This window comes from Crocuta crocuta, unplaced genomic scaffold (assembly GCF_008692635.1).
Source record: "Crocuta crocuta isolate KB4526 unplaced genomic scaffold, BGI_CrCroc_1.0 scaffold266, whole genome shotgun sequence".
Classification (NCBI taxonomy): domain Eukaryota; kingdom Metazoa; phylum Chordata; class Mammalia; order Carnivora; family Hyaenidae; genus Crocuta; species Crocuta crocuta.
This window is the reverse complement of record NW_027531005.1, coordinates 7,427,196-7,442,043: the sequence shown is the minus strand read 5'-3', so window position 1 is coordinate 7,442,043 and position 14,848 is coordinate 7,427,196. Positions and strand designations below refer to the sequence as shown.

The 14,848-nt window shown below is 46.6% G+C and overlaps 1 protein-coding gene across 1 annotated transcript in view; it reads left to right on the top strand.

Annotated features, from left to right (window-relative positions):
- Window positions 1-14,848, top strand: part of SND1 (staphylococcal nuclease and tudor domain containing 1) — a 417,734-nt gene that overhangs the window by 361,276 nt on the left and 41,610 nt on the right. The window lies entirely within an intron of this gene.

The window sequence follows — 14,848 nt, the reverse complement described above, 5'->3', positions numbered from 1 at the left end:
CGCCCTCGCCAATTTTCTCACCCCTCCTCGGCTTTAACTTTTAAATGGCAGTGCTCTTAATGAGGGTTGCAGGGAGGGCAGCTGGTGGAAGGAAAGACCGAGCGTGGGGACCCCGGGGAATGACGACCTGGGACGGCACAGCAGCCGGCAAGGAAAGATTGAGGTGAACTCCCAGAAACCAGAGGAGAACCCGCTCGTTCACGGAGCCGCAGCCACCGCTTCTCACTCTTCACAGCCCTGTGTCGCCCTTTCCCTTTCCCAAGCCTTGAGAAAGGAGTGGGCTGGGTCTGAACCCTTCTGCCCGAGGGCTTCACTAGCTCTTCGTGTTGCTGGATCTCCGTGAGAAATGCGTAGCAACCCGCCTCTACTCGTGCTGAAAAGAGACCCTGGGGCATCTGACAGACCAGTGTAGGGGAACAGGACTAGGTCAGCCTTTTCCCACCCCGGAAAAAGACTGCCCTTTTCTCTGCTTTGTGGGGGTGGAGCCATCTGTGGCTAAGCCCTGGGAAGCCCGTAGAATATGGCATTGGTTTAGTATTGCTTCTTTTCTGGGGCTGCCTCCAGACTCTTCTCCTTGTGCCCCACCCCTCCACCTGGGCAAGCTTGCTTGTTAAGCTCCCATCACCTGTTTGTGGGCTAATCCTGAAGAATGAGGAGGTCCTGGATTTCTCAGCTCTTGAGTTCTATTCTACCACGCCTGTGTCTCCAGATTGTCTGCTACCCAGTACCCTGGACAGGGAATTCTTGAATTCCTGGAAACAATTCTGTTGTAGGAAAGCTGGATTCCCCATTGTTTACCAAGACATTTTGATCATGCATTTGCAGTCAAATAATAACAACTTTAATAGTTAATATGCTGCTAAAATTACATAGTGGCAGAGCCAAGATGTGAACCCTGGCAGAGGGCAGATGTGTAGGAACGTGGGCGTGGAAGTGATTCTCCAGTTTGCTCCCAGTGGATGGGAATCTAGGGTTTCACTCATCCACTTCAAAAGTCATTTACTAGGGTGTTTATCTACTGCTGTTGTCTACTATAGTAAGCAAAGAAGCTTGGATGGATATAGACATAGAGAAGTCTATCTGGATCTTTCCCTGTTCGGTCTCTGTTTATCAAGTGAAGTAATTGCCTCAGTTGTCCCCATTTTACAGATGGAGGGACTGAGCTCGGGTAGACATAACACGTTCAAGGTCATCCATTTGCAAAGCAAAAGGGCCAGCGTTTCAATCCAGTCTTCAACACTGAAATGTCCATTGTGTCTACACTGCAGGGAGTAAATGGCAGAAGCAAAGTTGGGGGAAAGACTGTATAAAAAATTTCAGTCAAGGCTATATGAGAGAAATAGAACGAAAGGTAGGAGAAGAGGGGCTGAGAAAATCCATCCTTTGTTTTCTCACAATAACTAATCAAGAGAAAGGATGAGAGAAATGGAGGTAGGTCAACCCCAATACTAGGCTTTTTCTGGGCTCTTGAGTGGCTGAGTGGCTCCTTTTGCTTTCTTGACTAAAGCCCCATCTGCACATCATCAGCTTCAAGCAGGGCCTACCACCTTATCGATCCAGAGAATGTAAACCTATCATGACAGGGATCTATGGAGGAGGATCAGAAGCTTACTGGGGGGAGGTTCCTCTCCTAGCCACAGCTGGCATCAAGCTGGAAGCACGCCAGAGAACACCCTGGCCAGGGTCTGATAGCACCCTGGGGTGTGGCTGCCCCTACCTCCTCAGGCAAAAGAGGGGCTCTGCCCAGACTGGCTTCCTGCCAGTGTACGCAAACTCAGACCCCATCTGTTCACTCCAGGCACTGCAAATGAAAGGTTATGCCCCCTTACTGTGTAGGTGGATGGAAGGGTGGGCTGCCTTGGATCAAACCAGTACCTAGTAATGAGGTTGTCTCCCAGGAAATATTTGTGAGTGATGGATGAACACGAACATGCCAAGCTTGGTGTCGGAGTTCTAGACAGGGCCGCTTTGCCCTCTGTAGGCCAGCTGAGCTGTGAGAGCACCGTAGAAGCTGCAGACTAGACTGAGGAGGCTGTGAGGCCGTGGCAGCACACCGCCCTCCTGAACTGCGAGTGGCATTGAAACCTCTAATCCTGTAACCGGAGTATCATCTAGCCATCATCCGCTGCTCTTCATGGCCCTGGTTCTGACAGCTTCCGTGATTTGGAATGGTGCAACCCAGAACCAAAGAGAAGAGGAATGCTTAAACTTTGAGAGGAAGAGAAGGGAGAAACACTGGGTAAAGAATGTTTCCACTTCTGTTTTCAGAGAGAGACTGGTGTCATGAAGTGATTAGGCAAGGCCCTTGTCAGCAGCTTGGTACCTTCCCCTAAGATTGGGATACTGGAGTCCTGGTCTTTCTGCCACTGACTAGAGAATGTGACAGATCTCAAAACAGCTCTATGCATTGTTTTCTTCATTTTAAGGAAAGAGGCTAGACTGTTTGTTCCAGCTCTCATAGTCCCTGATTCCCACCTCTTAGATACATACCTCTGTGAAGAAAGTTGATCCATTGGGATGATAGCCAAGTCTCGGAAATGAGCCACAGAGTTAAGGAGAACGCTTCCTTTAGTTTAATGTAGAGCTCCACGTTGCCAGAGCAGAGTAGATCACTTTGTTTTCTCAGCTACTGAAAAGACTCATAGATCACAGAATGTTAAAGATACCTTGGAGATCAGCTGGACTCAACTTCACACTGATATCATTAATGAAGTTCAGAGAAGCTTAGTAACTTACATAAAGTCACATGACTGACTCAGAGTCTGTCATTTCTGAGCTCCATCGCTCAATTAGGATTACAGTATATTGGCATTTAAGCCTGGGGCTTGAAGATATTTCCAAATGCTTGTCTTCTGTGGTCTTATGTGCAGGTGGTATCCCTATAGTTTGTTGGACTGGGACAAAGATGGGTCTTTGATAGAGCCAGTCTGCCATTCTGAGTGACTTTGGAATCCTAATAAGAAGTGAAAGAAATGGTCATCCTGGGGACTGACTCTGAGGACCCAGGACTGCCTCACTCAGTCAGGATAATTGGGCTTCTGGTAAAGCCCAGAGCCAGACTACTCCCCACCGGGACATGGATCCCTGAGGCATTATCTTGAACAGCCACTAGATGTCCATAATGCCTCCTCATAGGGTTTGCCAGGAGTGAGCAGGCTTCGGCAGGGTACTACCTTGGCCTTCAATAGCCTTTTGGGCCCCTTAAGGTAGGTCCATCGGTGGTAGAAAGATCACATATGCCTTGAAACCCTAGTTTGTGTTTTCAGTACTGCTGGGCTGCCAACCCCACTTCAGCACTTTTTCCATTTTTAAACTTCTTATTCTTCCATTTGAGCAAGGAACAGAACAAGAGCAGAGGAGGAAAAGGTATTTAGGAAACTGGAAGAAAGGAAAAGGAAAAAACATAGCATGGAAATCATCCTCCACAAAGGGAAGGAAAGACATCAGTCAATTGGTGAATCAGCAATAACAAATTAGTGTAAGAAACCGGTCTGTATGGAAATAGTGACCTTCCCCTCCCCAAGGCAGTGAACACCTCTTATCTACACACGCCTTCCTGTGTTCACATCTCTCACTCCCACCCGTGTATGCAAATACCCCTTCAAGGTCAGTAGGTCATTAAGTTTCTGTTTAGTGGATAAAGTCACCATTGCGAAAGTAATGATAATATTTTTCTTGACTGATCCTTTAGCGAAACTGTGGATGTGCCATTATTACCCATAGTCATAACGGAAATGGATTTTATTTCTTGAGCCCAGTGATTTAAGGTGACACAATTCTAGAATTACCTACTCTTTGATGTGCCCTCAGAATCCACTGTTTTTTCCCCTCAGAACTCTGTTCTTTACGGAAGTCAGAAGGAAATGCACAGAAAAGCACTTTTCTCTGCAGGTCCCATCCAGAGCAATTTGCAAACACCTGAGCAGAGAAGAGCAAGCTGCCTGATAAGAGTGGCAGAAAAAGCTGTAAAATAGTAGGGACTTTCCCTCTCCAGAGGCCAGCTTCCTGAGGCTTACAATTTCTTTCTGGGCTGCCAGGCCCTAGTAAAGGGAGAAACCTCCTAACGCCTCCCCCACCCCCACCACCACCATGGCCTCCTCTTTGGGAATAGGTGGTTTGGTGCCCATTTTAGGCACAGTCTCCTGTGTGTTCCAACAGACCAGAGGCCCAGCCAGAAGCCTTAGAAATGTTGACCTATGGCAGGTATTCTGGCCCATGACAGGTGCTTGTGTTCTTTCTCTTTAATTCCCTTTGGATAGCAGGAGCCGTGAGGGTGTTAGCAGCAATATTTCCTTGGGAGTTCATAGGTCCTTGGCACTGTGTTCTCACACGTCTAATCCTCACATGTTAGGTGTGGTGGGTGCCATTGTGTTCCCCATTTTGCAGATGAATTTAAGAAGCTTTCTTAGGATCACAGAACTAGTAAGTGGCTATAGTAGTTTCTTGAGGCTGTCATAACAAATTACCACACAATTGCTGGCTTAACATCAGAAATTTATTCTCTCACAGTTCTGGAGGCTAAAATTGCAAAATCTGGCAAGGCCATGATCCCTCCAAGGGCCCTAGGGGAGAATCTGTTCCTTGCCTCTTCCAGCTTCTGGTGACTGTCTTGTGGCATTCCTGGTGACTGTCATGTGGCATTCCTTGACTTGTAGCTGCATCACTTTGATCTCTGCCGGTGTGGTCTTGTTGACTCCTCCTCTTCTGGCTGTCTATCTCCTCTTTGTGACTTACAAGGACACCTGTCACTGGATTTACAGCCGACCTGGGTAATCCAGGGTGTTCTCCTCACAGGATCCTTAACTTACTCATATCTGCAAAGACCCTTTTTCCAAATAGGGTAATACTTGCAAGTGTGGGGGTTAGGATGTGGACATCTCTTTCTGAGGCTCATTCAGCTTACTACAGTAACAGAGCCAAGTTGCGATCTCAGATCTGTCTAGTGTCCAAATTCTAAATCGCTGCCATGTGCCGCATAAGAGGAAGAGAAAGGTGGGGGTGCCTGAGTGGCTCAGTCACAGTTGGAGAGATTGAGCCCCACATCAGGCTTGGCTCTGACAGTGAGGGACCTGCTTGGGATTCTGCTCTCTCCCTCCCCTGCTTACATGCGGGCACGCTCTCTCTCTTTCCCCCTCTCTCTCTCAAAATAAGTATTTTTTTAAAGAGAGGAAGAGAAAGGAAGGGTACATCTGACAATCAGCAGGTGACTTCTTCACATACCTGTGCTCGAGGGGTAGAGGAGCAGCCTGTGATCTGCACAGCCACCGGGAAGGGAGGGTCCCCCTCGGGTCAACAGTTAGCACCTAACACATGAGCCAACTGGAGGGGGCAGGCTGACTAGACAAACTTGAGGAGTCTGCATCCCGTAACATTCTTTTTGCTTCTCATGATTCCTTTTCTTGGTAATTTTCTCACACTTTCTTTACATGGCCTCTAGATTTTATCCTAAAGATCTTGGAACTAATTTAAGCATTTACCAATAATGGTGGAAGTGCCTTTTGACATTACTACAAATTTGGCTCAACTATAACTGTCACAGAAATCTTGAGCTTCCTGCTCATTGGAGATTAAGAAACCACATTGGAGTCCAGCAGATACAGACATGGGACTGGGAGCTTTTCAGGTATTGCTGGGAGATACTTTTCAGGTATTGCTGCCATAAATCTGATCCTTAATCAGGGGTCTGTGCCTGCAGTTAACCTTTCCACAGACAAACGTGCCATGGGTGTATACACTTATCTACATTTTGGTCGCAAGAAGGCCAAAGCAATTCTTTCTCCCAAACTGAATCCTACAAGATATGTTAGGGGTTCGGGGTTGACGGCGGATGTATGTGTGCTTGCGTGTGTGCTAGTGGGCATTGTAGTGATGGTTATGAAAGTATTCTGGAGTTAGAGGCCTGGGTTCAAATCCTGTTCTGCCTCTTGCGTACTGAGTATGGAAGTTACTTCTTTAAGGCTCAGATTCTTCATGTGTAGAGTGGGATTCATAACTATATGTATTGTGTGGTATTATTGGACTAGGAGGAAGTAAGGGAAGACAGTCCTTCTTAGCTCATTGTAACAGCAGCAGCTATTATTTTCTAACATGGAAACTAGTGTAGAAAGAAAATATTCTATCCAAAGTCTTTTATTGAGATAATCCTTTTTTTTCTCCCCCTGCCCTCCAGGACTTCTCTGTTCTTGGTATCAAATCTAATTTAGATCTTTTAATTCTACGTTAATGGCAATAAGATGATTTTTATTGTTTTCACCAGTTAGTTTTGGGTTTTGTTTTGTTTTGTTTTTACTTTGAGATAGTTTTTTTATTTGCAGGTCAAAAATAGTTCTGCTGTACCCTCTACTCAGTTTCCCCTAATGTAAACATATGACCATAGAACATTTCTTCAGATCTAAGAAATGAACCTATTAAAGGCATAGATTTTTACTCTTGCCTTCTCCAGTATATTCTCCACAGCTGCCTAAGTGATCTTTGTAACATTCTATCAAATTGTTGCCAATTTGCTGAAAGTGCTCCAGTGTCTTCCTTTGGTAATTCAGATAATAACCAAATGGTTTACCATGGACCCCAGGCCCTACCCCATCATTGCCTTGCCGGCACCTCTACCCTCATTTTATCATCTTCCTCATTCCCTATGCTTCAGCTGGACTGCTCTTCTTTCTTCTCTTGGAATAGTCTAAGCTGGTTCTCTCCTTCAGGACATTTGCTCTCCCTCTCCTCCACCTGGAATGTTCTTCCCCTATTCTTCAGGTGATTGACTTCTTCCAGAGCACGTCTCTTCTGAGAGACGTTCCATGACTACCTTATCTAAACTAGTCTTACCACTCACAGTCACATTACTGGTTTTATATTCTTATTTTATTTGCCATTATCTGAAATTATCTTGCTTATGTGTTGGTTCACTGGTTTATTACACATCCCCATGAAAGCAGAGGCCCTTCCCATCTTATACCTCCATCATAGTAGTAAATTATTTCAGAGGATAGAGGACTGTTCTTTCACCCACGTGAATAAGACCTCAGAGCCCCTTAGTGGTGTGTCAACAGCCCAAGCCCTACTCTATAAATCTTTGAAAAGATAGGTGAAGAATCACCAGTTTTTTGTTTTGTTTTTTATGCCGGGAAAATTAAGGAGGACCCTAGTGACCTTAAGGTCTCTCCAGTCCTCAGCTTTTAGAATTCTTAGCCCCTTGCTGACAGATTTAAGAGTGAGAGTTTTGTGGAGTTATAAAGGCTCATGGGTTCTTGGCTGTAGTGGTGTGTGAGGACTGAGCTGAAGAGTGGGTATAGGTGCACAGATACACGTAACTGTGCTCATGTGCGCAGATGCCTGTCATTTTCAAATTTGCTAAAGTGCATTTTCTCCAAAGGGAGTGGGGGCTCTTGAGCCTGAAATAGGGAACACCAGGACAGTAAGATCAAATGCTTTGAAAGTGGCTGTGCCAACGCTTTTTGCTAATTAAAGAATGTTAGGACAATCACTACTAGCAGCAGTAAAGGGCGCCCCATTACCTCGCTTTATGGAGAGCTGGGTAAATTTAAAGGCAACTATAAATATCCCACTGAGTGCCTGAGCTACAGCACAGTCGGTAGGCATCCAGCTGGGCAATGAGAGGAGCCCAGAGCTTCTGTCCAGGGTCCTTGTCTCTATTAGCTGTCAGTCCCCAAATTCTGCATGACTAAAGAACAAACAATTCCATCAACAAACTCTTAATTTAAAATGCTCAGGGCGGAGACCAAGCAAACAGCTGTGTGGGGAGTCTTAACTGGGAGCCTCAGCCACCTGGGTCCTTCTCCAGCCTTGTCTTTGAGTTCCTTTCCCTTTTGTCTTGAGGAAACATATTTCTTCATGTCTCCATTTTCCTCAACTATAGGTGTGTCACAGAATTTTTTTTACGGTCCTGTAGCTTTGAGCTGTCCTCCTAGGAATATTCTAGCACCCCTTACAGAGCAGCTCACTGCTCCAGGGGGAAAATTAAAGTTCAGAAAGTGTGAACAAGAGGAGAATATACTTTTTATGCTTACCCTTCGGAATTTCTGACTGAATTAGAGAATTAGGAAGAAAAGCTCAGGTTGGAAGTTTTTTTGTGTTTTAATCTGTTCAGTTTAACTTAAAACCTGTCGTATCGGTTTCAGCCCTTTCTTCTTGAATCTTTCGTGTGGTCTCCAAGCCACTCTAGTGATGCCCTCGGTTTGTAGAGCAGTGCCATTTAGGCACTGCCTCCTCTCTGCCCACCTTCTCAATCCCTTTGCGATCCGTTGTTCAGTTTCTTTGCGGACCAGCATCTGCAGCCATCAAGCTGCCTCACGCCACTTGATAATTATTTGTGGTTTCGTGCTGCCCGTTTCAGCGATGGCTGGAGTTTTCCTAGTTCCGGTTGGTGTGGCCTTACTGGTTCACCATCCAGTACTTGGCCTGGTAACGTGGGTTCATTGGATCTCACCTAAGGAGCTTCAGAGATAGAACTGGAGGGACCTTAGTGGAAATGTGGGCATTTGTCTCTTAGCTGCTGTTGTGACCATCCTCACCCCACCAGATCCCTGGGCAGGATAGGCTCTTGCCCACAGAAGTGGAGGGGAGTGCAGACAGGGAGCACCAGGAGACCAGCCTGGAGCTCACACCCCTGGCTTCCCCATGAGTCATCAAACGACCGATGGAGGGGTTGGCCAACACCCAGGTTCCTGGACGCTGCATCCCTTTCTCATTCTGATGCAAGCGTCTCCAGGATTTAGGTCTCCCCAGCCCTCAACCTGCTCTTGATCCATGTTTTCAAATGTAGTCCTGTCTGCCAGTGTCTCCAGTGAGGACCAACCACCTTTATATCTAGAGGAACTGGGGGGTAGGTCACGTGAACTAAAGCTCCGAGCACCTTCCACTCCTCTCACAAGTTTAGAAAGAATTGGAAGTCTTCAGATGCTTGGTCACTTGGTCTGCTCATATTCATATTTTCTCTCTTTCAGTTGTTGTCTCTCTCAGTTCTGGACTGGCCTGAACTGATAGGTAGATTTGTTTGTTTCTACACAAGTGCCACACGTCTCCTTTGAAACTAAAACTTCTTTACCCCAGAATATCACCCCCTGGCCTTCAGGTTTTGCCTCGCTACCAGCCAGGAGTGCCAAGCAGTGTGCTCTCAGGAGCCTGTCACGTTGGTCTACTTTAAACTATTTCTCTGAAGGACACAAGACCGAAATAGCTCTGCTGCTGCTGAGGGGTGCTAGGCCTCCCACTTTGGTGGGGCTGCCAGCTTAGGATCTGGAAGCCTCCTGTCATGATATGTGGACACTGGCACCTTGCTGGGCGGAGCCCTCATTCTGTATCACTTGCTTGGTGACTAGGGCCAGTGTGTGTGGCAGTCCACTGAGGCTGCTTGATCTGTATTCAGCACGCAAGCCGTGGTGGGAGAAAAGTCTGTTAGGAGCCCTGCCAGCCAATAACTCTGAAAGGATCCTTTGTGTAAGTGAGCACTCTCTGGACTGGAGAAGGGTGGCCTGCCCTGCCCCACCCCCACTGGCCTCTGGCCTAGCAACGTGGTGGTGCTTTGGGGCTGGCACCCAGCCCTTGGGATCCCTCCCCAAGAGGAGGCCATCTTGGGGCCCCAGCTACACGGAGCAACTTCATCTTTATCCCTCCTGCCGTGACTTCTGGCAGTCTGCCTCCAGATACCAGTCCATGGTATCCATTTTAGGCCATGTGGGTACACAGAGACAGGAAATGAAAGAGAGACGAATATGAAAAGACCACCCAACCAACAAACTGGGGACATTCTCATTCTCTATGGTGGCAACCTCAGATAGACAGATGCAGAGTGTCCAGCATCGTGCTGGACTGGTCCGTCCGTCTCTCAGCCAGCAGGACCCTTTGTTGGCCTGAGCCTTTTCAACTTCCTAACCAATGAAAGCAGTCCTTTCCTCCTCTTTCTGCAAAGGAGCAGGAATGAGACCCTCTGCCCCTGTGTATCTGGCAGCTGCAGGGCAGACCCCTTTATCAACTTGAGACGAGCTCCTCCTCCGATAGGCCAGGCCCGTCTCTGGCCTTCAGCACCACCGTCAGCAACCTTACCCCATTTTCAATGCCGCTCAAGGAGTTGGCTCCCCGCCAGCTGCTGTCTCCGCCTGATTCTGCCTCTTTAAGAATGTTATTTGTTATTAATGAGTTTTCTAAACACATAACCTTGACTCGCTTGCTTGGTGAACAAGACCATTCTCATTAAATACTGTTTTCTAGGAAGAAGAAGAATTAAGTAAGTATTGAATTTTTCTAAAGCCTTGCGTGTGAGCCTAGAGCACAGTGGCACTGGCAGGCGAGGCAGAGGAGGAGCCTCTGTCTTTGACCCCCTCAACATCTCCTTGTTAAGCTGCATCTGAGAGAAGCCAAAATTGGCTGAATTTTGTCTCATGTCGCCCACCTCAGAGATGGCCCTAGTTATCCCTGCCCCCTATTATATAGGCCCAGCTGGGTTTCTCTGTTAGTGTCTCCGTTGCCAAGGCTAAAACCTTCCTTATATCTCATTTGCCCTAATTGTTTTGAATACATCAATCAAGGGCCCAAGGTCCAACTCTTTGGACAAAAATATGATGAAAAATAGTTGCCCATTTTTTAGTCTATCATAAATTATGTACCTGTACTAACCGTTGGCATTATTCATAAAGAGTGTCCATCAAGTAGGGCAGTGTAACCAGACCAGTACTTTTTGTTTTTAGAAGCATCTAGGAAGGGCTGTGGAGCTGAGAAAGACTGTGTCTGGGGCCAGGAAGCCAGCAGAGTAGCGTGTCCTGCACTGGCCTGTACTTAGCCTCCTCTGAGGACTGTTTAGCCCCCAAAAGGAGCAGGTGTTGCCCCACTCTGGCACTCACCCACACACTCCATGCCATCATGCCTGGGTACTCAAGAGAAGAAAACCCAGGGAAATCTCCATCCAGCGGGAGGAGCAGTTTTCCAAACGCAGCTCCCATCTCCATGCTCTGCTGCTGCACTTGGCCCAGGGGTGCCTGTGGCCTATGTGTTACTCATACAAGGGCAGTCCCAGAGCTCTGCCACCCTGACGTGTGGCACAGAGAGATTTATTCAGGCCCCGTCCACAAAGGGACAAGGAGGCTTTGGAAGAAATGGGCTTTGTAGACACATGCAGCCCTGCCTCTCTCATAGAGCCCTTTGTCCCCCCACCCCCACCCCCTGCCTCTGGTCAGGTGAGCAGAAACTCTGAAACCAGTGACATGAAAGCTGGTGACCAAGGAATTTTCTGCGTGGGCCCCGTGTGTATGCAACATGCTTATTTTTAAAAACCTTTCCTTCCTTGCTCTCACCTTACTGAAGTCACTCATTGTTTTTGCCCCCAAAAGGTAATAAAAGCATTTAGAATAAAGAAAGAGGCTTATCTTCCCTTTCTCCTCCCTTACCCCACCTTTTATTCCTTCTCTCAATCCTATTCCCCAGACTTAGAGTTAAGAGAACCGTCAAGAAGGGACAGTGTTGCTCTCATGCTCAGTCCACATGGAGTAGAAGGAGTGTGTCTGTCTGTGCACTGATGGGTCTCCTTCAGTTATTGTGTACGTTTGTGTCTGCGGCCTGCTAATGCCATTTGAGTTTCCAAAATCCTTATTTTGCAAATCCACTTGTGTCCTGGGTTTAGCTTCCGATTACAGGATTAGCAGAGATTACAGGGTCTGCCTGATGTCTTCTCCAAGCTTTCTATCAGATTTATGGCTACAAGTTATGAAATTCATGCAATGATAAAATGGAAACTTGAGGCAGATACAGATTGCTGGGGGAAAAGAGAAAGGATCTCTTGTAAAGAACTAGAGTGGGAGCATCCCTGATATTTGGATCAGAATCACTTAAGAACCTAAATACCTAGACTCGCTAACTATCTCTTCACAGCCATGCTGGGTCACCTGCGCCCTCTTTTCTAGACAGACTTCATGAACCCTGACTCTTCTCCCTGTCCACCCGGTCGTTGTATCCAGAGTAAAGCTCTAAGCCGATGCTCTGGGTGACTTCCTTTGCTAAGAGCTGTCCTGTCATCAGCAGTCCCCGTGGCCTTGATCTTGTCAGTGCATACTACATGGCTCTCCTGCTCTCCACTGAGGAAGCCAAGAGGCTGAAAAAAAGAGAGATGGGCTTGGGATACAGAGCAGGCCCTGTGACTCAGGCATATTAGGGGATACAGCTACCTAGTTTTGCTGTGGAGGCTGTAAAAAGACATGTAACCATGGAAAAGGCTCATGGTATCTAGGCTATAGATGGTTTATGCTGCAAGTAACAGAACATCCAGGCAGGAGACTTATTATCTTATATAAAAAGTCGGTCCCAAAGTAGGGCAGCTCTAGGGTGGGTTTAACTGAGATGTGGCCCCAGATCAGAACGGACACTTTGGTTCTTTCCATGTTTTCTGGTGAGCCATTCTGTCAGCATGACCACAGTGTCTTTCTTAGCTGCAGAATGGTTGTCATAGCTCCGGGTGTTGCATGCTCACATGCCAATCTCCACAGGCAGGAGAAACACAGGGTTTTATTTTATTCCTCTNCCTTTCACATGACTTCTTATATTTTCTTATCCGGATTTGGATGACACTTCTTCTTATGCCCAGTGCAGGGCTTTTACTCACATACTGGGAGATCATGACCTCAGTGAAAGTTGGATGCTTAGCCCAGAGCCACCCAGGGGCCTGAATGACACTTCTAAACTAATTATGTGATTGGCTGAGAGCAGGCATTCATAGGGTCCATGAATTTGCAGTCAAATGCTCCACCACTGAGGTTTACCCCCATAGGGTCCATGAATTTGGGTGGGAAAAAAATTACATCTTTATTATTAACCTCTACTTCAAATTTAGCATTTCCTTCAAACATGAACATAAGCAACAACTCCTAGTAAAACTAGTGTTATGTATGACTTTATCACCAATGGAAATCAGAAATCTTTTCCTATCACATTATAATAGTAGCAGGAATTCCAAAATATTGTTTACTCTTATCACTGCTTTGAAATTACAATTTTTAGTGGTGCCTGAGTGGCTCAGTTAGTTGAGCACCCGACACTGGATTTCTGCTTAGGTCATGATCCCGGGATTGTAGGATCAAGCCCCGCGTCAGGCTCCATGCTCAGCTTAGAGACTGCTTGAGATTCTCCGCCCCCCCACCTCTGCTGCTTTCATTGCTTGCACTCCCTCTATCTAAAATAAAAAATGGGTAGGTAGGTGGGAAGGTAGGTAGATATTACAGCTTTTAGACCTTGTATTTGATCTTGTTATTTAGTATGTTAATAAAGCACATGTATTTACTATATCCTGATTTGGGGAGCTTTTATTAAGTATTTTAGTAACTTTTGGGGGCACCTAGGTGGCTTAGTCGGTTAAGCGTCCGACTTTCGCTTAGGTCATGATCTCGGGGTTCATGGGTTCAAGCCCCATGTCGGGCTCTGTGCTGACTGCCAGCTCAGAGCCTAGAGCCTATTTCAGAGTCTGTATCTCCCTCTCTCTCTAGCCCTCCCCTGCTCACGCTGTCTCTCTCTCTCTCCTAGAAATAAATAAAAATATTTTTTTAAAAAAAGTATTTTAATAACTTTTGGTATAATCGGCTTCCTTTCCAAACCCTATAGATTGGTATATTCAAAAACCTATTCTCTGAAGGGGTCCATAGATATCCCTCCCTCCCTGCCAGAGAAGTCCATGGCATAAAAAAATACCTTAAACTCAGCATTTTCCTGAGTCACCTACACATGTCACAGGGGGACAATGACAGTTGCCAGCAGGGAGAAAGGGAAATGACCATTGAGTGGACAACCAGTGAGCAGCCCTAGTGCCAGCGAGCGGTTCCTTCCCTGGTATTGCCGACCTGTATTCATTTCACATCAGTGTCTCCCAGGCTTCAGGGTTTTTGTTTTTGTTTTTGTTTTTTTACCATCTATGTCCTGCCAAATCCAAGGATCCCCATACTATTGTTTCCTTAATACTTTTCTTTAAATCTCTTTATTCTTTCTGATTTTAGTCATTTTAACAGAAACTTCCTTAAATGGAAATGTGTCACTCACTATAGATGAAAGGAAACCTTAAACACAAATACAAAGAGTAAGAATACAGAACGGGGTTACTGACTTCTGGCTAAAGCTTATTTGCCTATTCGGCTCTGAGCCTGAGGTGTGCCCTCTTTTTGTAAAAGCTAGATTAGCACTAAAGCAAAACTTTATCCTTAATTTAATCAGAAGAGGTGAGAGATAACCGTGGTTATTGTCTTAGGCCCTGTCGCCCACCTAAAATAATTCCATTCCCGGGGAAAAGCAGGCTTATGCTAGACCCCCATCTTATGGACTAGCGATCCCCACTGACAAAGGAAATGAGGTCAGTCTCACTTCTGTTTCTGAACACATGTCATCACTTAACCATCAGTGCTTTCTAAGAGCTCACAAACCACCTCTCAACAACTGGTTCTGGGATTTGGTCCAGGACAGACTTTGAGCTTTCTTACCCGTGGCTCTTGAATTCTCCATTTTTCCTTTTCTTTGCTCTGATCTTTTTTCCCCTTTTGAAAGGCCAGACCAGCACTTGCCAGTCCCCTGCTAACAGCATCTCTTCTCTGCCCTCCTGAAAGCGTACAGACTGGTCCGGCAACTTTGAGTTAACCGATTAGGCTTGCTGTTAAACAATGGGATTTTTGAGGGGGGAAACTCCCCATGGCAGGAGAAGCAGAAGAGCTCCAAAGCTCGAAGAGAAGCGAACTAGATGAGCAGAGGCCCTAAAAGTCAGACCACTGCTCCAGAGCAGTGCCGGGCCCCGGTCCTGGCAAGCAATGCACCTGTAGGAGAGGGGCTGGGGCGGCGCGTTTGACTTCACGGCTCAGAGCCGAGGGTTGGA